This window comes from Cryptomeria japonica, chromosome 1 (genome assembly GCF_030272615.1).
Source record: "Cryptomeria japonica chromosome 1, Sugi_1.0, whole genome shotgun sequence".
NCBI lineage: Eukaryota > Viridiplantae > Streptophyta > Pinopsida > Cupressales > Cupressaceae > Cryptomeria > Cryptomeria japonica.
The window spans coordinates 102,921,413-102,946,006 of NC_081405.1; positions in this window are offsets into that span (position 1 = coordinate 102,921,413).

Here is a 24,594-nt window from a genome sequence, read left to right on the forward strand (position 1 = left end):
GAGAAAAGCTAACATCATCCATGAACCATCAATAGAAAAACTATGGGTTCATGAGAGGAAGGAGAGAGGACATGAATACACACTTTGGTGATCCATGAGAAGAAAGGAAAACAAGAGAGAAACCATAGACATATCACCCCTAAAACTAGGTGATCCATGGAGAGAAGGACATGAAAATCTAGCCCCCAGAGTCTATCTGGATGATCCATGTAAGGGAGGAGAGTGAGCACACCGTTAGTTCCACCCAACCTCAAGTGCGTGTGTGTGAAAGTGAGGTTCAAAGCACCTCATAGGAGTCTATGCTCGAGTACACTACAACCTATATATAATGTATAGTACAAGTGTTAAGAAAGGCGTGACATCTCACTCTAAGAGTCTATGCTCTAGTTTCGAGAATAATCACCCTGCATAATAAAAAAGTGGCATCATCTCACTCTAAGAGTCTGTGCTCTAGTTCTGAGAATGACCCACTATACAAGGAAAAAGTGATGACATCTCACTCTAAGAGTCTGTGCTATGGTTATGAGAATGACCCACTGTACCAAGAAAAAGCAACGTCATCTCGCTCTAAAAGTCTGTGCTCTGGTTTTGAGAATGACCCACTGTACAATGCATGAGAGAAGTATAGTACAAAGGAGAGGTGTGGGTCCCACCCCCTTAATATGTAACTTAGGTTGATGTTGATATCTTAAGGAAAGTAGAACAAGTATACCTACCTTCAGCACAAAGAAGATATCCTTTATGCAACAATGTCATGAATCCAAGCAAGAGAGGGAATACTCTTCAAGCAAAGATAGGATAGTTGAAAATAGATATCTTGTTGTAAGTGTAAAGGAGATCCTTGGAGGAGAAGAGATATTTGTTAAAAATACATTGACCCCCCAAGAGGAGTTATCTTAGACAAATATAACGTCTTCTAGAACGAAGCGTAGAAGAGAACAAGAATTCAATCCTTCCTCCTATTGCTAGGTGAACGGGATTCTTGATGAAGGATGAATCACTTTTAACTTGATGGGGATGGGTGAATTTATTATAGATGTACATAACAAAGTGTGAAAGAGGTTGTAGTCAAGGACTTACACCTCTTGTATAAGAGAGAACCCTTGAGAAAACAACACCGTGTTCACACAAGGAATGACATCAAGTAATAAAACTCACACCATCCACAACATAGGAAAGAGTGGATCCTTAGAGAAAGAGAGAGAGCGGGATCATTGCCCCCCAAGCTAAGGGACAATGAGAAGAGCTTACACAATCTTCTAGAGAGAGATTAAACATAAGCAAATTCACAATGTACTTTCATGAATGCATGGAAGGAAAGACATTAGTATATGTAAAATACATGTCTCAAGAAGTGGTAATCTTCGAAAGGAAGAGAGAAAAAGCATCACATATTCGCCAAGGGGGATTAATCATAAAAAACATACCATTGTAAGAAATGATAATCAAATATGAAAAATGCATACCCTAAAGGAAATAGTGATACATGAGATAAAAAGAAAGAAGAGAAAGGAGTGAAAATCCTTGCCCCCCAAGTGAGGAGGATAAAGAGAAACATTACACATCTTCTAATGGTGAGTATTGGCAAGTGATATGCCTTCCTAATGGAACAAATCCTCACAAGGAAGGGATACATACTTCTCAAGAGATTATTCCATGCCAAGGGGCATATCCTACTTGCAAATAATAGAGACCATAAAAGAGGTAAGTTTCCAAGGGCATAAAGAAAAGAGAAGAAGGGCACTGCCCATTAAAGAAAATGCTCTTCAAAAAAGATGAAAACCCAATAACAATTATATGCTCACATAGGAATGATTCTTATGCAAGAAAAGAGATATAATAATGTATAATGCACCAAGATAGAGATGAATATATAGAAAGAATGAAGAGAAATGAATTTCATGTTGCTGCCCCAAAGTATGTAAAGTTGAAACAACACCACCACAAATGATAAAAAACCCCCAACTAAGTTGACTATTTATGTGATAAGGGTGAGGAGCAACTTGAAGAGGAAAGAATTTCCAAGGCACTATTTTGATGTCAAGGAAGACGACTAGATCTATTGTAAGAGAAATTCATGCCAGATCATATTGCTTTTGAACAAATTTCTTAAATGCGTAACATTTACCAAGGGAATGTGAATGTGAATCATGAAAAATTCAATATTCAATACCTTTCACTTGCTTAAGATTCTTGTTTTTATTTTGAGGAGGAAAGGAAATGTTCCTATCATATTTCAATTTTCAATAAATTCTTGCAGGTAGTCTTTTAAGATGATAAATATTGTCTTGACATAAAGGAGAAGGATTGTTAGAAGAAGAAGGATTATTATCCACAACTCTAATTTTGCCACTATCTATGCCATCATGAATAGATTTTTGAAAATCAGGCAATCATTAGCATTATGGTCATGGGTTTGATGAAATGAACAAAAAGGATGTTTTGAAGAAGAAGCATTCCTGCGGGCTCTTTTGATTTGTTGTCTTTGAAGATAAGTTTTAAAATTTTGGAGCCTAAGGTATTCATCCATAGAAAGAGGAGCATCATTTCCTAGGCCTTTTGTAGTAGTTTGTGTAGGAGGGTTTATAGGTACATGAACTCCTTGCTCAAATTTCCCAATTCCTTGTCCTTTAAAACCTTGTTTTGTTATTATATGAAAGCCAAGACTATAAGAATGTTGCAATTGACTAGATGGAGGAATAGGATCATGAATTTATTTGAAATCTAATGTGTAATGGGGAAGAAAAGGATTTGTAGATGAAGGAGTATCATGTGAAATGACAATCTCCATTCCTTTATCAAACTTATCCTTTGTCAGGGATTGGCGATGGACATCTTCATCATCTAGAAGCTCATTTTTATTTATTTCTATGCGAGGGGAAAGATCATGAATAAAATGCATGACATCATCCTCCCTACATATACTTTGATGTTGAAGATAGGTCCTAGGAGAATAAGGAGGATCTAAAGATGTAAGAATGTTAATGTTTTGATTTGCCCCCTTGCTCAAGGGTATGTGTAGAAGAAGATGGGTCCTTGTCACTTTCCAAAGATTGCACTTGTTTAAAGAGAGCATTGGTTAAAGCATTAGGTCTCATCTCATCCACACAAGATACCCTAGGAGAGGTACATGGGTTAGGATCTACAAAAGATTTAAGGTGATTAACATAGGAAATGCATTTTGTTAACAACATCACCATAATGCAACATAAATGATACATGAAAGCTTTGAGATCTAATTGAAAAGGAAATAATTTGGAAATCCTAACAACACAATATGACCAAGTGCTATAGGAAATGAAAGAAACCCTTATCCGGCACATGATTGTAGTAAATATATGTGAAAAACAATGCAATCATATGCGGAAGAGCAAGTAAATCCAATTTATTAATTGCCATTGAAAGTCTCTTAATTAAAATCTTAATTTGGTGGAAAAGAAGATCTAAAATTAGGATCTTTTTATGAAAATTAATTTGAAATTTAAATTTGATGAAATTTGAATTTGTGTTCGACCTTAGGAGGTGTTAAAATTAATAAAGTATGCCAATTTTTTGGATTTAAACATAAAAATACAGTCAATTCCATTTCTCAAAATTTTGGAAAAAAAACCAGGGACCGTGTTGGAAGTGCACACAGTCTGACCAACTTTTTTTGAAATTTTCAAGGATGATAGATATTATGATGTTATTGCAGAATCCAAAAAAATAGCTGATTTGGAGATGTCTAGATCGGTCAAATAAGCAGTCAAAGGTCAAAAATAGAAGGATCTTAAAAATTAGGGTTTTACTTTTTAACCACTAAATTTTCAAAATAAAAAGACATATTTGAATTGCAATTTTGAAATAAAAATCAGATCTGAAAGAAGCAATTAAAATTTTGCACTTCACAAGCTTAATTTCCTCAAAATGAAAAATTAGGGTTTTAATGCAGTTAACCTCTAAAATCTGTAAATAGATCAAACTTGGAAATGGAATTTTGAAATTCAAATTGCACTTAATCAGATCTAATAATGAGAATTCAAAATTAATGTGTAAGACGTCGGGTTCACCAAAATGTAAAGAGGAAAATTGGGCGCTAGTGACTCCCAACCTAGGAGAGAGAAAAAAAGTCACTAGGATGATTTTTGCTTGGAGGAACTTTACATTCAAAAGAGGGGCTTGAATCCACTAGATCCAAATCCAAGGGAAACAAGGATGTAAATTCCAAGTGGATTTCAAGGGTTGAAGTGTTATTTACCCTCTTTTGTAAATGGGAAAGTTGACTATGTAGGAAAGAGAGATAAAATGAGTGAAATGAGGAGCTACCGATTCTAGATCGCGTTGTAACTTCGAATCTGAGATATTTAGACTGGTACAGATCTGCCCTGCAAATTTGGAGAAAAGTCGACGGGACCGTGTTGAAAGTGCACACGGTCCTCCACAAATTCCGCAAAACAAAAAGGGTTCTTCTGCCTCTATAAATGGAGTCCAAATCTGAAAATACAACTGTGCACCTGCAACCTACACACAGGAAAAGAAGGGAAGAAGAGTTGTGGATAGTTAAACCCCGGTTGAGGAATCAACCTTGAAACAAAGTAATTGCAAATCTTTGAATGTAAATGATGGAAATGTATACCTTGTAGATCTACAATTTGTTGATGATGGTTGCTTTACTTCTTGAATGAAATCACAAGTGCTGCATGAAATGGCATGTAACATGCAAAAACTCTAACACACACATATGCTTGCAAATGAATGTTGTAAATGTTGCTCCAATGGATGAATGAAGAAGACACATGAAGAAGAATACTTGATGAATGCTTGAAGAAGACCTTTCGCATGAATTTCGCATATCATCTCTTTCCTGTCCCCCCTTGCAAATGAGAGGACTAACTCCCTTTTATACATGCCTCAGAGAATTAATTCATCTCACCCAAGGCTGACATCAGGGAAGTTTGAAATACTGAAATGCAGATAGGACTCGAGGGACCAATCTTGGGGCCACCCTAAGAGGGGGGACAGGGGCGCTACACTCCTGTACAGGGGTGCCACACCCCTGTCCTGTCCTATCTTGGGGTCTGGATAGGGTCCTGAGGACATCTCAGGCCTTAAACAAGGAGAGGTTCAAGGTGAAAATGTAGAGAGAAGTCTTAGTTGGGAAGGAAGATGCTGCTGCCAAGGTGAGGACCTCAAATGTGATTAAAATTGCTAGGGTCACAATTTTATGACACTACAGGAACATCTGATTTTTTGTTGTAATAAGCTAGAATGTCACACTTCTCACATTGTAATCAAGCTCACCGAAATATTGGTCTATAAAGAAGCTAGAGGATGCCAAGTTCCCTAAAAATGGAGATGTTGAGTTTGTGAAGATGATTCCCACCAAGCATATGGTGCTGGAGACATTTCTTGAGTATCCTCCTTTAGGGTATTTTGTTGTGCGAGATATACAATTGTTGTGGGTATTATCAAGAATGGTGAAGAAGGATCCCACCAATGCAAAGTTACCAAGGCTACTGCCAAGACAAAATGAAAAGCAATTGAAAAAATCCAAATCCTTTTGCATTATATTTAGTGATCCTTTGGATGTAAATGCCACAATTGTGGAGGCAATCAGGCATGAGGATTTATTGGAGTAATTAGGACATTATCTAATTATTTAATTAATTAGGTCATTTGATTATTTTATTCACTTAAGCTAAAATTCAGTGCTTTTTTCTTTTATTCATCCTTTCATAAGGATTCATTCATCCATTGTAACATAATCTTTTATGCAATCAATACAAAATCCTTATGTTGATCAAATTATTATTGCTTTATCTTTCTATGTGACAAGTGTTGTGCTTGCAGATGATTCTTGGTTTATGAGATTGGATCAAATTCTACATGGTATTAGAGTAGATTTGCTAAGTTCTTGTCCATATTATTGAGGGATCTAAGATTAAGAGGATTTTTTGTGCACTCTATCTCAAATGGATGCTGACATCACATTTGTAAAGCCCCAAAACCTAGATTGGTTGTTGTTTCCTCAAAATTTGAGTAATTGAGGTTTTATGTTTTTTTTGTTGAGGGAACAAAAATTGAGGTAAGATCTAGGGGTCGACAAAAAAATTGGGCACTTTGAGGCAAAATAGACCTCACCATTGCATTTGCAGCATCCCAAAACCAACAAATCAATATTTTTTTCATCAAAATCCGAGTAGTTGAGCTTTTGGGTATTTTTTTGGGGCATGCTTTTTGAGGCAAGATCTAGGGGTTAGTAAAAAATCTAGGCACTTTGAGGAAAAACAAACCTCTTCATCTCGCTCCTAGTGCCCAAAAAATATAGAATCACTTGTCAAGTCATAAAAATTGGAGACTGAAATTTTTTGACCTATTTTTTGGGCTTCACTTTTGGTTGCACAAATTTTCATATGGATACATGATGTATAGATTGCACAGTTAGTGCTGATGTCATCATCCAATCATCACTTATGTTAGTGTCCACATCAATAGCCACATCATTGTCCACATCAACTACCACATCATCTACCACATCAACTACCACACTATTTTCCACATCAATAAATTTATTTGGTCATCTTGCCATATCAACATGACATCATGTTGACATCATCAATATGAATACTTATGCAAGCACCCCTTCAATCCTTCAATTTGATGTTTTGACATACCTTCAATTTTTTGGTCTTAACTTGGTCATACAAACTCAAAATTGTGCAAACAAGATATTGCTAAAAAGCTAGTTTTGAGCTCGATCCAACACTCCTAGTAATTTTTACAAATTCTTCTCCAATTTTTTTCTACAAGCTTGTGAAGTTAGATCTTCATTTTTGTACTTGGAGGGCCATAAATTTCACCCCTAGACTTTTTTTTGAATGATTCTTGTAGAATAAAAAATATGGTTCAATCCTCTACACATATCTTAGGCTTATATTTCTATAATATTCACTAGGTGTTTTCAATTTTAATCAAATCTTAGATCTAGTATTTTGGATTCTTTTCTCAAAAAATACCTAAGTTAGGTTTTTTAAGATTCAAGTGAAATTTTCACTAAGAGGATTTATATTTTTGGACAATCAATTCTTGTACTTTTTTCATCACCTTATCATAGATCCAGATCATATTAATCCACTCACTCTATTGAACTACTATAGTTGGAAAAGACAAATGAAGATTAATTTGAAGAAACAGGGGTTATATAGAGTGAGCATGGGTACAAAACTTGAGTCTATAGGTATTGTTGAGAAGAGGAAGTGGTTCAATAGGTGCTATAGGGATTTTAGGACATTATGCATTTCTATGTCTCTAGATCTTCTCTTTCATGTTGAGTCTTGCACCACACCCAATCAGATGTAGACTAGTTGGAGTCCTTATTTGGGAAGCGAGATTCATTTAGGGGATTTTAGTTGGAGAATGCACCTATTGTCCTGAATCCTTCAAATTTTAATAAAATCCAAGACTTCACCAAAATCAAATCTCTCATATTATAGTTGTAACAATGTGGTATTTAGAAGGGTGAGTCTCAGTTGATTCTTTCTATCCTTGCCAAACTTGATCCTAACTATTCAACTTTTGTTTTTAAGTTTTATGCCACCAAATATGCATATGATTCTAGGCACACCATGGCTTCACTTGATGATTTTTCTTCATAACTTACTCAAGAGCAATTAAAGTTGGTTCAAATGCTCGATTGTAGTCTACCAAATCACGAGCTCTTCTTGCATCCTAGGGTACCATACATCAAAAGACTTCACATGGAAAAGGCAAGAAACATAAGCACAAAGATTATAGATCATATGAATAGCCCAAGGACACATAATCACATGATTCTTTATATTCTTCTTCCTCTTCTAAAAGGTCTTCATCTAAGAAGGATCAACTAAAGTGTGCAGATTGCACTAAGATATGGCATGATGGGAATCAATGTTATGAAAAGAAGATTGAAGAGCTTCAAAATATTCTCCTAAAGCATAATATTGAGCCACCTTCATCTAGGTCATCCTCTATTACCACTTCACAACCTACACATTCTAGGTCCACTTGTATGGCATATGGTGAAGACAAGATGAAGGGCCATGCTCTCTTTACATCATGTTGGTCCCCCAACTGATTGCTAAGAATCTCCTATGAGGTTGCCAATCAAGTGGGAGAAAATCTGATAATCTTCCAGACACATTAAAACCAACATGACAGAGAGTAGCTTACTGTAGACTTTTACTAAATATGAATTTAATACTCAAATATTTCAGCCTCAAAAATTATTTTAGCATGATTTGAGATCGACCTTAATATAAGATCAAATATTTCTTTTACCTCCAAAAGGCTAAAAAAGAAAATTTACAAAAAATCAAGAAAAGGTGGGAACCAACAATCATTTCCTGGTTCAAAAATTTCAAAGCTACTTCACAAGATGAAAGGAGAAATCAAAACATATCACAAGGCTTCAACTCCATTAAATTTTTTAATCTTGTGGAGATGTTTCTAATAATTATCATCATTTATTTTGCCCCTTGCTATCTCCAACTTGGTTTATCATATCTCAAATTTTTACAAAGCATCCAAGTATGACCTAGTTTGTGCACTGTAAGTGCCTCATCTACTTGAATGTCTACCAATATTGTCCATGAAAAACTATCCTAATTTCTAATTTCCAATTAGAATTAGGTTTCAACCTCAACTCTTTCTCATTATCACTCTCCTTCTCATCAAATAAAGGAGGCATATGATAAACTACGAGACCTTAGAAATCATGACGCTCTGCCTTGATTACCTTTGTGTAAACCTTATGGGTGGTATGCATATGAATTAAAAAAAATCAATTTCACCTTTAATTCATAAATGACTTAATACAAATGCTCAAGGGAGGATATCTGAAGATAAAATTATAAACCTTTTACAATTTTATGAAGAAAAGAAATAGAACAAGCTAGAGATTTTTTCCATTTCAAAAGGGATTGATAAATACTCATGAGATCTTTATGCTCATCCCATGTCACCTCTACATGATCAAGAATTGTATCATTTATATACTCTAAAAGAGTTTTAACTAGCTCTATTACTGTCTTTGTTCATCTTATTTTCCTACATAGTTGATCAATTTCTCCCCTCATCTTTAAATTCTCAAGCTTGGCCACTATCAAATCATTCCTGAGGTCCATCATATCTTCTAGGGATTGATGTCAAGAGATAATGTATAATGGGAGGGACTAGATTACAATTGTCCTTCCAACTACTTAACTCTCCCCCTTAGAATCTTGTTCTCTACTTCTATCTTCTGAGACACCTTGTGTGCAAACTTGGAAACATTTATTGTTAAAACAATGGCCTCAACCACTAAAGTATCTAAGACTCTTTTAAGTAGAATGTGGCCATATAATTCATCCTATTGTTGAATAATTGAGGTCTTTTGTGTGGCAGGATATATGCACCATATGGCTAATATGTCCAACTTATCATTCAATGTGAAACTGAAGAATAGACTTTTGGCTTGCTTAGGATCCAAATTATCAAAGCAAGTGTCATGTATCCTTCTCAAACCTATCAAATGTAATGGTTGAAGAAAGATACCTACCCTCTAGAAGCAAGGCACCACTCTTTCTCACAATTTGCCTCCACTTTTTAGGGGTCATGTTATCCAACTTTTCATTTTCTCATTTCAAGATTTCATCTTTTAGCCTTAATTTTTCCCCTTCATCAAGGCTCTCAAGTTGTATAATCCTCTCCTTATGTATTTGATCTAATATATTTTAAAGCAAGATTTTCTTAAATTCTCTTGTTTGATTGAAATTATCATCACTCATTAACTCTTCACATGATATCAACCTCACATATTCAATAATATATCTAAAAGCACCAAGAGCTCTTTCAGGAGAAGGGTCTTCAATTTGCACCCCCAATATTATATCAAACATGTAAGGTGGCATGGGTTGCTCCAATATTTGAGTGTTAAATCCCTCATAGGATTCATATGGAATCTCTTAGGCAAGAGATAAAATGTGTAGTGGTGTGATGGCCTTAAGAATTTCAAGGAAAATTAGAGGTTGTGCACCTAATGAGGAAGGGGTTGGCATGGGTTTCTTTGAAGATGAAGCAATGAATGATCTAGGAGGGGGAAGAATAAACTTGGGAATAGATTGTGTAACTATGTGGGAAGTGGAGGTGGGTGCTTTATAGATAGGTGGAAGTGACAAATTCTCAGGGCTATGTGGTGGAGAAGCTAGCACAATGGGAGAGCCAACAGATATTGGAGATTCCAATCCAACATCAATAGGAGGGGAAGTAGGCCTTGCTAGGCTCTGCATCGTGCATTGAAGTCAATCAAAAAGTCTTCTAATCTTCTACTAGTTTTTGCTCTCTTCTAAATTTTGGTAGATCTTGGAAGTCGGGCTATGACTTCCTTAGTGAACTTACTCTTCCAAGCCTAAGAAGCAGAGGGATCGGTTATAATGAAACCTTGAAGCTAGTGTTTAATAGGAAGTAAAGTGCTACACTAGGGTTTTAAATTATATTATCAATTCTATCCTAGGAGTGTTCCTAAAGGACTCAATTGAAATAATGGGGGGTTGAAGACCAATGACTATACCAACAAAATGAAAAAATTAAAGTCTTAAGTTTACTATAATTTTTTTTCACATAAGGCCCTAAGAAAAACCCTAACTTATAAAAATTTAAGTCACAAAAATTACAAAGAACACTTTTAGCAACATAGTAAGCATGCATAGATTCATGTGAGGTTGATTAAGCACAAATTTTCTAATAATAGTTCAAATTAAGTGAATTATGTTAGTCCCAACTAGTGCTGAGAGGGGAGGGGTGAATCAACACTATACCAATTTTTTCCAGATTTAACCTTAATCAAAGTTTCTATTCAAACTTAACACTTATCAGTATAAGAAGCATTAATAAGAAACATGCACACATAAAATAAAACACACATGACTACCAAGATTTATCACATGGAAACCCAAATGGGAGAAAACTACGGTGTGAGTAAAAACTCACAAAATCTGCACTCTTCTGGAGTACACCCGTGAGGAGCCATCCCTGTTAGGAGATTACAAAGATACTGTTAGGTGCCACCTGGTTAAGGGATTTATTTAAGGCCTGTTAGAACCTTTACCCTATTAGAGGTAGCCTTGTTAAAGGACTTAGGATCTGTAAAGCGGAAAAATCGAACCCTAGTCGTTCTCCCCTCCCCAACTCCAAGGAGAGAGAAGGGAGAGTCACTAGGGTTGATGGTTTTCACTTAGGGGAAACTTTACATTCAAAAGAGGGGTTGAAACCCACAAGATCCAATCCCACGCAATGCAAGATTGGATTCTATATGAGTTTCAAGGGTTAAGACATCAAGGATACCCTCTTTTGTAAAGAATGTAGATAGAAAAATTGAACTAAGAATGCATGTAAAGTAGGAAAGATTCACTTATAAACAGAGATAGGGATATGGGATGAAGCTGCGGACTTGGAATTAACAGTAAAATGTCGAGACAGTGCTGTTCTGCAAATTTGAGCGAAAGTTGATGGGACGATGGCACCCGGCGTGCACACGGTCCTCCGAAAAATCCGCAAAACGAAGGGGGATCTGTTCGTCTCTGCACAAGGATTCCAGATCTTCAATTACAGCCGCGTACCTACAACCTACACACAGAAAAGAGAGGATGATTGGGGGGTTAGGGATGAGGGGTTTGCCTTTAGGTCAAACCCCAGTTTTGGAATTAACCAAGAAATGAGAATGCTGTAAATGTAAATGTTTGTAATGTAAACAAGTACTGATACCTTGTTGTAAGAATGTTTGTATTCTTACATGCGAAGGTGTAATGTATGTAGTATGTTGTATGTTGTATGTGATCTCCTCTTCAATGGTTGAATCCTTGTCTTGAATGCAACACTTAGCCTTGAATGGAGACTTAGAATGCTCAATTGCTTGAAGGAATGCTTGAATGCTTGAATGCTTGAATGTTTGAATACCGCTTTCGCTTTTTGCTCGCATATGTTTTCCTTTTTTTCGACCTCCTCAAATGGGAGAGGAAATGTAGTTTATATACTTGTCAATTAGGGCTGATAGACTGATTTTCCCGACCTTAGGCCGACCAGGAAATATTATTTTCCAATTTGCAAACTTAAAGACCCGAAGCCCCATAAGAGACTGGGCCCAAAATAGGGCCAGGGACCAGGGTGCTGGGCGCCATGGTCCTGGGGGACCAGGGCACTGGGCACCCTAGTCCTGAAGGACAAGGGCATTGGGCGCCATGGTCCCACCTCCCGGGACAGCAGGGTGCAAGAAGGATCAGGCCAGGGTGCAGAAAAATGCAGTTTTTGATGTTGTAAACAGGTTTCGGGGTCTCCATTTAGGTTCCGTGTTCCGCCGCCATCGTGAAGACCCAAATGCAGTCGAAATTGCAAGTGTCACAATTTTAGGATGCTACATTTAGCCCCCACTTTAGCGGGAGTATAAGCATACGCTCATACTTCCGATAAAGTACAAGGAAACAACATTGAAAAACTTTCACCACGTCAAGGAGGCAAGATACACCAAGTCCCCAGTGGACTAAGGATCTTATGACTTTGATTGACAAAGTAAAAGGGAAGATCACGAGGGAGAACCATGACTGTCAGTAGTAAGGTTCCCTCACTATGAGTCATGCAAGAAAGATATCAAAAATTTTCAAGGCAAAGCTAAATTTGTCAAGAAATTTTCAAGTATCTTGAAAAGATATGGATGGGATGTATGCCCCCCTACGTTAAAGAGATCGCACACGCCTCACCGGGGGTGATTGCTTTAAGGTAGTGATACATATAAGAAATGAGAAAGGAGCACGTTATCACAAGGATTTAGCCCCCAAGTGTGAGATAAGCCCAAGGATAATAGACACAAAACACAAAGCACAAGGTGACTTCGCTTTCCTTGGGGTCAGTATGCTGTATGATAATTCATGTATATCATATGTATGTATGCATAATTGTTCTTCATTCCCCAATCAAGGAAGGTCACCTAGAAGAAGGGAACACATGTGTGTTTTGAGTCAACATGAGAGAGACCAAAAGAGATCTCAATGTTTTGCATCATCCTCAAGTAGACAACACTAAGGACAACAAATAGAAGAATGAGAGTAACACATAGAAGAAGTGACAAAAGAGAGGAGGAGAGAGTCTGCTATGCTAATGAACTAGTCTAGCATGTCATCTACCCCCCGATCTTGCTGATCAATATTCGGGAAGGCAGGAAACATGCTAGAGGAGGAACATCCAACACAGCAGATGGAGCTATCACAAGATCCAAACAAGGGCTATGTTCATATCCCAAGCCACGGTGTTCTTGTCTAGGAGCTAGGATAAGTGCTTTAGAAAATTCGTTAGATAAATGGTTATCAACATCAACATATTCATATTCACTATCAGAATGAACAGGAGTAACATTTTCATCATGAATAACATTTCCATCTATATCATCATGAAGATTTATAAAAATAGGATCTTTAACTCGCACAGGATCAAGACCATCATGCATCTTATGTTCAGGAAATTTCGGCTCAATCGTCAGCTGAGGAGAAAATGGAATAATATTAGTTGAAGGTGTTTTTGGGGATTGCAAAGTTTGAGAAGCAGCTGCCTGAGCTCTAAGACGATGCTTTCGTCGGCGTTCACATGCAGAACGATTTCGTCTAGTCTTAGTACGAAGTTGAGAAAATTGAGGAGGAGGAATGTTCTCATCCTTATCACTTGGGTGTTTAGGTTGTGGTCTCTTAGGTTGAATAATAGGAGAAGAGGAAGGTCTCTTCTCTCCATAAAAGGAAGGAGGAGGAACTGCTCCATATAAGGGAGGAATATTTGGTTTAGGAAGGAGACCAAGTCCATCATGACGAGGAGGTATAGGTCTACTCTTAGGAAGTTTATTAGATATAGGCATAGTCACATCCATAGGGATGGGTTGGGAATCTTCTTGAGGAAAGACATTAGTTTTATCTTTCAAAGGAAGAACTTCCTTCTCAAGAATGATACGAATGTCAAGTTTGGGTGTTCTAGGTTCACTTAGAGATAGGATCATATCTTTTTTCCACTTTTGATAAGATTTGAAAAGATGATCACTTCGTGGTGGAAGAGATTGGAATTGTTTAGGCCAAAAATAATCAATAGGAATGCTAGAAGTTCTTTCAGCTGGTTTAAAGAGGCTATGATTGACAGTAACAACTTCACCATTATGGGGAAATTTCAAACACTTGTGAATAGGAGAAGCAATAGCTTTCATGGAAGATAGCCAAGGATAGCCTAGCTTCACACGAAATTGTTCGGATGATGGAATAATAGCAAAGTCCACATCAAGGGATTTGTTATGGACCTCAATAGGTAATGTAATAGAACCAATCGGAGGAGAAGAAAATGCATCAAATAATTTCACAACCACATTTGTTTCATCATAGATCACTTGATTTAATTGCAAAGTAAAAAGAAATTCTTCAGTAATGACATTAACCATACAAGAAGGATCAATAAGCACTCCACGGCAAGGTGTATTCTTGACTTTTGCAACTATATATAAAGGACCATCAGGTGCCCTGATAGTTTCACTGGAATCAAATGTGATGGAAGGTTCTTTAGGGATTTTCTGCTGCTCTACAAAGTTAATCACATTCGGAGTCATAGACACAAGACTATCAGGTGAGACAGAGGAATCAGTAGTATCAATCGCATTAGAGGTATGAGAAGGCAATGGATCAGTAAAAATCTTGAGATTTTGGTTAGGAGGAGCTACAGATGTGTTGCCTTTATCATTCACTCCAGAGACAGAGATAGTATTATTATCAATCAAATCTTGAATTTTACCCTTTAAAGCAAAACATTTTTCAGTATCATGCCCAGGATGACGATGAAATTGACAAAAAGATTTGTTTTCAAAATAGGGTGAGTTAATATTTGTAGGGTCTATTTGCGTTATAGGAGGAAGAGTAAGCACATTTTGTTCCAATAACTTATTCATAATACTATGCAATGATTCATTCAAAGAAGTAAACTTTCTTTCTTTCTTGAAAAACTTAGAAATAGGAGGCACACCTGACGCCGCATTCACATTGTTGTTGATGATGTTTTCATTGAATTTAATGGACTCTCTGTTCGGTTTAAACTTCCCAAATGGTTGTTGACTACTATCACCCTTATCACTCGGAGCCATAGGATTTGCTTGTTCCATTTGACTCACAGTCAGTTGATAATTGTGAAGAGTTGCGCACAACTGTTGGAAAGAAGTAAACTCAGAAAACAGGAGTTTTTCTCTAATATCTTTTTGTAAATTAGAAATAAAGATTCTTTGAATATCATTGTCAGGTACTGGAAAAGAAATTTGAGCATACAAATGTTTATATCTACCGATGAAATCAATCACTTTTTCTTTAACACCTTGTTTACAATGCATTAAATCAATCAAAGTAACTTTAGGACTTATATTGTTTTGAAATTGTTGAATAAAAGCATTTGCAAGTTGTTCGAAAGAAGAAATAGAATAAGAAGGCAACGAGCAATACCATTGTAGGCCTTTATCTCTTAATGTTCTAGTAAACAGTTTTGCAAGCAACCTTTGGTCATAAGCAAAATCGGTACATATTGTTTGAAAGGTCTTAACATGTGTTAGAGGATCAGCCTTACCATTATAAAGCTCCAAATGCGGGATTTCAACATGTTTAGGGGGGATAGCTCGAACAATGTCAAGAGAAAGTGGGCTCGCAACATCAAATGTGGGTACACTAAACTTAGATTGATTCATAGAGGCAATTTGTTGCTGTAAAGAAGAGACAGTTTGTGCAAGATTGTTAATGGTCGCTTTAGTCGAAGAGTTCATATTAGACGTGTTAGATTGTGATGGAGGTGTTATGTTATTGAAAGAAGGTAGAGAGTAGGGTGGTGGGACACTATGATAGTTAGTCATAGGAGATGATTGGAAAGGAGGAACACTACAAGGAGGAATGGAAGGGTTAAATGAATTGCCCCCTTGCGTCATGTTCATTTGTGGAGATATAATAGGAACACTCATTGAAGGAATGAATGAAGATGTTGGATTGAATGAAGGAAGAGGGTTAATTGAAGAAGAAGGATTGCCCCCATGATTAGTGATCATAGGAGGAATGTCTTGTATTGAAGTAGTCATTATGTTTGATGTAAAAGTAGGTATACTAGCAATAGGAGTTGTCAAAGGAATAGAATGATTGACTTGAGCAGGAGGTTGTGTATAACCTAAAGTTTCAGCACAACTCTTCATAGGCATCACATTCGAATCCACAATGTGTGCAATACCACGCAAAATATCAATTCCATTCTTATCACTTTGAACCATACGTTTTAGACCCTCAATTAATGAAAGAGCTTGACTATCGGGGTATTCCTGAAACATCCATTGTCGAAAATCATCAAATTGGTTATCCAATTTTGAAAGTTGTTCTACAGAAACCTCATGGAGAGTTTTTCTTCATCATTAAGAGGATTAGAGGAATTACCCATGTCCTCGTTAAAAAGGCCATTCAAATTAGGTTCCATCTCCTCGGTAATTACACCTTGGAAAGACTTAATTCTAAGGCTTCGTCTAACGGGAATAGTGTAAGTAGGGCTTATTGTTGTAAAACTCATGCACTAAAGAGAGAGAGAAGATTTTGAATTTTAGAGGTAGAAAATTTCAATAAAATCAGCCAATCTCCTAGATTTAAGCTGTTAAATGCAATCAGGACAATCTCCCGAAATTTTGGAAAAAATGTCCGGGACCGTGGCGAACGGAGTGCACACGGTCCTCGCAACTTTTTTCAAAATTTTCAGGGATGAAAGTTATGATGATTTTAAAGCTAATCTGAAAAAAATTGAGTGATTTTACGATCTGTAGATAGGCCAAATTAAAGTTGCAATCTCAAAATTGAACCCTACCAAGATTGTTGAAAAATGTAAAATTTGAATTTTGAAAAAGAGAGGGAAACTGAAATCTTGAATTTTGTGATTTTAGAGGGAATGCTGAAAGCAATGCAGGCTTTGAAATTTAAAAATTGACTCGATTTCATGCAAAATTCGAATTTGAAAGTGGAAATCAAAGTTGTTGCAATTAAACACTTAATTTCAAAAGTCACAAATTGTAAAAATTTGAATAAAACACTGAAATTTCGAATGAATGCTAACACACTTTTCAGATTTAGGACTGTAAGGAACACAATTTTGATATGAATTTTAATTTCAACAATTTTTGAATGATTATAAGCCTTAATCCAAGCAATCGCTAGACCAACTTTGACTTTAATTTTGAAAGTGTTAAAATTGATAAAATCAGCCAAAATTCTGGATTTTAGCAGAAAAATACAGTAAGATCTAGCTCCCGAAATTTCGGAAAAAATGTCGGGGACGATGGCGCTCGGGGTGCACACGGTCCTCGCAACTTTTTTCCAAATTTTCAGGGATGAAAGATATTGTGATTTTATTGCGGAATCCAAAGTTACAGCCGATTTGGAAGTGTTTTGATTAGTGAAATTATCAGTCAAAGGTTGAATCAAGAAGGTCTTAAAAATTAGGGTTTTGAAATTTAACCACTTAATTTTCAGAATTAAAGCACAAATATGAATTGACAATTTGCAATAGAAGGGTAGATCTGAAACAAGCATTAACAATTAAACGTTTCACAAGTTTAATTACTAAAAAGAAAATTTTAGGGTTTTTATGCAATCAACCTCTAAAATTTGCAAAAGATCAAACATGGAAATATAATTAGGAAAGAAAAATTTTCAGATCTAACCATGAATAATCAGAATGAGGATGTTCACGTCGGGTTCACCAAAATGTAAAGCGGAAAAATCGAACCCTAGTCGTTCTCCCCTCCCCAACTCCAAGGAGAGAGAAGGGAGAGTCACTAGGGTTGATGGTTTTCACTTGGGGGAAACTTTACATTCAAAAGAGGGGTTGAAACCCACAAGATCCAATCCCACGCAATGCAAGATTGGATTCTATATGAGTTTCAAGGGTTAAGACATCAAGGATACCCTCTTTTGTAAAGAATGTAGATAGAAAGATTGAACTAGGAATGCATGTAAAGTAGGAAAGATTCGCTTATAAACAGAGATAGGGATATGGGATGAAGCTGCGGACCTGGAATTAGCAGTAAAATGTCAAGACGGTGCTGTTCTGCAAATTTGAACGAAAGTTGACGGGACGATGGCGCCCGTCGTGCACACGGTCCTTCGAAAAATCCGCGAAACGAAGGGGGATCTGTTCGTCTCTGCACAAGGATTCCAGATCTTCAATTACAGCCGCGTACCTGCAACCTACACACAAAAAAGAGAGGACGATTGGAGGGTTAGGGATGAGGGGTTTGCTTTTAGGTCAAACCCCGGTTTTGGAATTAACCAAGAAATGAGAATGCTGTAAATGTAAATGTTTGTAATGTAAACAAGTACTGATACCTTGTTGTAAGAATGTTTGTATTCTTACATGCGAAGGTGTAATGTATGTAGTATGTTGTATGTTGTATGTGATCTCCTCTTCAATGGTTGAATCCTTGTCTTGAATGCAACACTTAGCCTTGAATGGAGACTTAGAATGCTCAATTGCTTGAAGGAATGCTTGAATGCTTGAATGTTTGAATACCGCTTTCGCTTTTTGCTCGCATATGTTTTCCTTTTTTTCGACCTCCTCAAATGGGAGAGGAAATGTAGTTTATATACTTGTCAATTAGGGCTGATAGACTGATTTTCCCGACCTTAGGCCGACCAGGAAATATTATTTTCCAATTTGCAAACTTAAAGACCCGAAGCCCCATAAGAGACCGGGCCCAAAATAGGGCCAGGGACAAGGGCGCTGGGCGCCATGGTCTTGGGGGACCAGGGCACTGGGCACCCTAGTCCTGAAGGACCAGGGCACTGGGTGCCATGGTCCCACCTCCCGAGACAGCAAGGTGCAAGGAGGATCAGGCCAGGGTGCAGAAAAATGCAGTTTTTGATGTTGTAAACAGGTTTCAGGGTCTCCATTCAGGTTCTGTGTTGTGCCGCCATCGTGAAGACCCAAATGCAGTCAAAATTGCAAGTGTCGCAATTTTAGGACGCTACAGGATCATCAATTAAGATGTCACCTAGTTAAGGGATTTTACAAAGGAACCTGTTAAAGTCCACCCGATTAAGGGATTTTGCTGTTGTAGTTATTAAAAAATAATAGAGAGAATGATCTGCTATAGGAGCTACTCTTATATAAATCAGATCCAATTGAAGCTCTTTGTTTTGACCACCAGTTACACTTTCTCTGCACTCTACTAGTGATCTGCATTTCACTTGCTCTACACTCTACTGGTGCTCTGCATTTCACTTTCTCTACACTCTACTGGTGCTCTGCATTTCACTTGCTCTGCACTCTACTGGTGCTCTGCATTCTTTCTCTACTATTCATACTATCCGAGCTCTGCACACTCTCTTCACCACTCTGCTATTCTCTTAGCTATTTTACACTCTTCTCATCTTGATGGATCACTTCTCTTCAAAATTGCACTTAGCAATATTACGATCAAACTTTTTGGTTTTCGCCAAAAAACCTATATACCATGTTTTGCCGACACATACATGCTGATTCCTAAATGAGTTTACACCTAACACTTGATAGATTTGAAATTTAAATCTTTCCACACTTTCTCTATGCGCTCTCCATCAATCTCTCCAGCAACTCATCCTTATCTACCACCGCAACTCATAATTCTACCAACTTTTGGGTCGTGTTTCGCCTTTTTAATGTGAACCGAAAAATCCACACAAACCTCATCTTAACTGGTTGTTAATTGTTGTAGACTTCACTAGCAGTTTGTTTTGATGATATCTCACCATGACCGACTCACCTTTGGTCATCACATCTAGCTTATCGGTCACTGCTATGAGATTCTTGGTGGATAACATTCTTCAACCTGTATCACTGATTCATCAGTGTAACTCTTCATCTTTTACCACTGGTCATTGATCATCAACCAGATTGATCACCTATTTATCCAGAGTGTTCTGGTCATGCATAAGACTACTAAACTGCAATTTGAGTTACCACTTGTGACCGCATCATCATTTCAACTTCCTATTTAAGAAACTGATCTCAACGCCTATCAGATCCTTGACTGACCGGTCAACTACTTTGTTTATCCTTCAACCGATTAGTCTTCAATCAACACACTACTTAAGTGTGTCAATGATGCATATTAGGGAAGCACTGAATCCTCCATACTGTTTGCAGCCATGAGTAAACCATTGAGGTTTACCACACCTCCTTGCCTATGAGCTTGGCCTTATTCACTGGTAAGTGTTGGTCATCAATGACAATACTAACTGATGAACTGGTTGTGTCAACACCATCAGTTATGCCAATAAATTAATGGTGATATGTAATCACCTTGCTGATGTGAACTAGTCGCTTCTTTTTAAATTTGAACATTTTAGAATTTAACATCTTTCTACCTATTTTAGTCAGCATCCAATGAAATTAAGACACGTCACATCTGGGCCCAATCTATTGCTAAAGCATGCTTAGACTGGTTGAGAATCTTTGAGTAATTATGCAATCATGCATTAATCCCAACCCTTGATCTTACATCATGTGGTTGTGGTTTAGGACCCACCTCTTTTCTTACTAACGACCTTATAGTGTTAGTTTTTGAGCAACTTCTGCTAGTTGTGCAAGTGTGTCAATGATCCACACCATCAATCCCTCTAGATGTGATCTCTAAATTTATGTTCATGAATAAGCTCAAAATTCATGGGGTCCACTAGCCCACCACCTGAATCCTTAAACACATGACTCATCGTAAATGGTATAACTCAAATTAGATGGTAAAGTCATGGGCCGCCTTGCTACACTAGAACTGTGGGGCTCCAGATTTAGGTTCATTGTGTAGGTTTTCTTGATCATGCACCTGTATATGAATCTCAACTATAGATTTTGTATCAGATGCTCGAGGTGTAAGGCCCTTTGACATGTTGACTTTGGGGTTGTGGAGTTAGTTCTACCAAGCATGTTTGCCTAATCACACAACTACGCAATGATATGAGCTGTTGATAAGGGAAAAGGTGCTCAGGTCCCAATCTCCCTTTGAGTTGTCAACCTTACTATTGTGGAGATAAAAAAAGAGGCAAGTTTTATTTAATCGAGTAAGCACACACAAACATGGATTGTTGATCTGGCATGATTTGCACAAAACAGTAGTCATAAAAATATGAAAGGGGTGTGGGAATCAAGCAAATTGCATAGTAGTGACAACTACACAATAATGCACCAATCTAGAGCATCCATGTGGAAAGACTTCCATGACGTTTAACACAAGGGCCAAAGCTTGGGTTAACTGACAAAGCTAACAAAAGAGGTAAGTGTAATGGGGGCAATTTTCTACCTCAAGGATGATGAATCCTATAGAACAAATCGACCCTCCGATACCTCACTTGAACTAGCGCTAAGGGTGAGCCAAGGGATGAAAATAACAAACTGAATAAACTAACCACAATCCGAGGCTTTGAGACAATTCTACCAAGCCTCTGTCTAGAGGATGAGTGCGAAGGTCTAGGATACCAACGCGATGCATTGTCACCCGATACGTACGAGGTACAAAGATTACACAAAAAGTATCATACACAATTATAACACAATAAAAACCCATAAAATGATAAAGCTAAGCTAATGAATACAAAATATGAAATGAATAGGGTAAAATAAAAAGAGAAAAGATGAGAGAGACTCACAACAGATCCATGATTGGAGCCTCCTGCAAAGTGACTATTCTTCTAGGATTATTTGCCTACACACAAATGAGAGAGAAAAAATTGGGGGTTGTGTTTTTGAGCTTGCCTAAGTTAGACACCCATTTTGGTGTTTTCGCATCTACGGACAACCCATATAAAGCCACAGGAAAGATAAAAGTGATAGACAATGATAAATATGAATATGATAATAGATTTAAAATAAAGAAGCACAAATATGCAACAAAATCAAATAAAGATGAGTGAACTCCCCTTTTACGATTCGTGAAGATTGCGTTGTGAGTTGTTTAAGAGATTGCAATAATAGTGGTCTTCATGAGAAAAGATATGAATGTTGTCCAAAGAGATTGCCAAAAAAACCAATCTACAAGAAGTGATCTCGAATTACCAAAAAGATCCCAAAGATACCTTCAAATGGGAGAGATATAGGCTCTGGAAGGCAAACCGACATTGGTGGGCGCATGCAGGGGTGATGATTCCTTCCAAGCATGAGTGTAACGCTCAAATGAACACCTGCGGACTGTCAGATTCACGGGATGCTAACACACCGCACAAACGTCTCCGTGCCGTGCTATAACCCTAAAGGTGACAAGTCGACAGAGTTGGTGAAATTCTAGTTTGAAGTTGATAAAGAGACCCTAATGGAAAAAAGGACAAAGCTGGTGGTACACGACTTCCAATGACATGGAGGAAGGTGCCATTTTTTGCAATGAATTGCACAAGTTGTAATTTTTGATCTTACAGTTGGTCACCACCATGTTCCAATGGGCTTAGTTTATGACTTAAGCAATCGAGAACTTAGTACAGATGGTCAACATGAAATTATAACAAGGATTTGTATATAAGAAATGGGCACATGCTTAGGGTTTAGGGTTTAAGGATTTAGGAAATTCTACCAAGGGTTGTAATTGTAAACTCCAAAAATTTCATGACACCAATCTCAGAAGGCAAAAATGGACACTCCCAACACTTCCACACATATTTATTCCAATATGTGGCTTCTTGATTCAAAAGGCTCTCATCATATGGCTTCATCCATGGTTATGTTCTCTTCATATGAGCCTTGCACTTTACCACACATCTTGATGGATAATAACACTTATATGAGTGTTACTGGGAGAGTTTCTATTGAGGTTGACATTGACACTTTTAATGATGCAATATGCATTTTTTTATCATCCAATCTTCTTTCCATATATTAGATTTTTGATAATGGGGAGGGTAAGATAGTAGAGTTCACACCTGATTTAGTGCTTATCGGACACTTGCACAATAGAGAGATTATTGTAGTGGGGACCATTGATCATGATTCTCGATTGTATGATTTCTCTCATTTTTCTCCCACTAAGCACACAATTCCATTGACTCATCCTTTCTCTCATGACCTAAAGTGGATTAGGTATTTAAGGAGAGGTTTGGTCACTTGAACATATTCGTGCTTTAGTCATCCACCATGATTCCTAAGACTTCTAGTTGTGCCTCATCTTCCACCTCCTACTTCTTCAGAGATTAGTTTAGTTTAGTAGGTTGATAGTTCTCTTTCAATTTCTAATTTGTGGGATGAGTAATTGCTATATATTGTAGTTATTTGATACATCACACACTCCATACATTGGGGACATGATAAAAGATATTCACTTCCTCTTTGATGGAATCTTGAGCATTCTTATCATCTCATCTTCAACAATGACTTTAGATGTTGTTCATCAGGTATCTTCATAGTTGTTTGATATTGCTCCAGTTGATTTAGCATCTTTGGATTTAAACATGTGGATATTTGAGTAGTCTTCCATTTCACACATCATGAGACTATTCTTTCCATCTCCTTTCATAAAGTTCCTTTTACCTTGGCCATTTTATTTGTTTCTTCTCAAGGGGAGGAACATGATTTTCTGCTCTTGGATCTTCATTAGCATTCATCCTCAAGCCTTCATCTTCGACATTTGATCTTCTCTCTTTTGGGAGGATACGTCATCCCTTATTTTCTCCCTTATAAGGGGACATTGATTATACTTTATGACCAATTAAGTACTTTGGGTCACATTTGGAGTCCTTGATGCTTAGTCACATATACTTTTTTTCATTTATTCTTCTCTCTTTTGGAGAGGAGTTTTCTCCCACAGATTTTTCTCCTTTTCTCCATTTGTGAGAGTTACATTGGTTTTTACATGAGTACCTAATCAAGCCTTTTATTATTGGGAACCATTCATGCCTTCATCTTTGCATTCATCCTTAAGTTAATCTTAAGAGGGGGTGTTGACGTGATTAGGATATTATCTGATTATTTAATTAACTAGTTCCTTTAATTACTTTATTCACATAAGCTAGAAATTATGTTCTTTTTCCTTTTATTAAATTAGGATAATAATAGCTTAATTTGTCTCATTCATTAGGATCGTGACACTTGGCACTAGCTAATTTAATCTAGCTTTAGGGTTTGCATCTAGGTTTTGATTCATCCTTTCATAAGGATTCATTCATTCTAACATAATCTATTCAATATAAAATTTTCAGGTTGTTGATAAAATTATCCTTGCTTGATCTTTCTATGTGACGGGTGTTGTGTTTGTAGATGATCTTGGTTTGCAAGGTTTGTTCATCAACTTCTACAAAATTTATTGGGATTTTTTTTTCATGTTATCTAGCAAGTATGATATTTCTCCTAAGATTAATCTTGCACCATATGAATCTACTACTAAGCCTTTGGATGAAATTGTACCACACTAGCATAACAAAATGGACATTGACTATGTTAATGCCATAATTTTTATATTTCAAAGGCTCACTTGACTCTTCTTATTAATGTCCTAAAGTGCACATCTATAATAGCAAACATTTACCTTGGAGAGCCAAGTCTTAACAACCCTTATTTACCCTTTGGTGC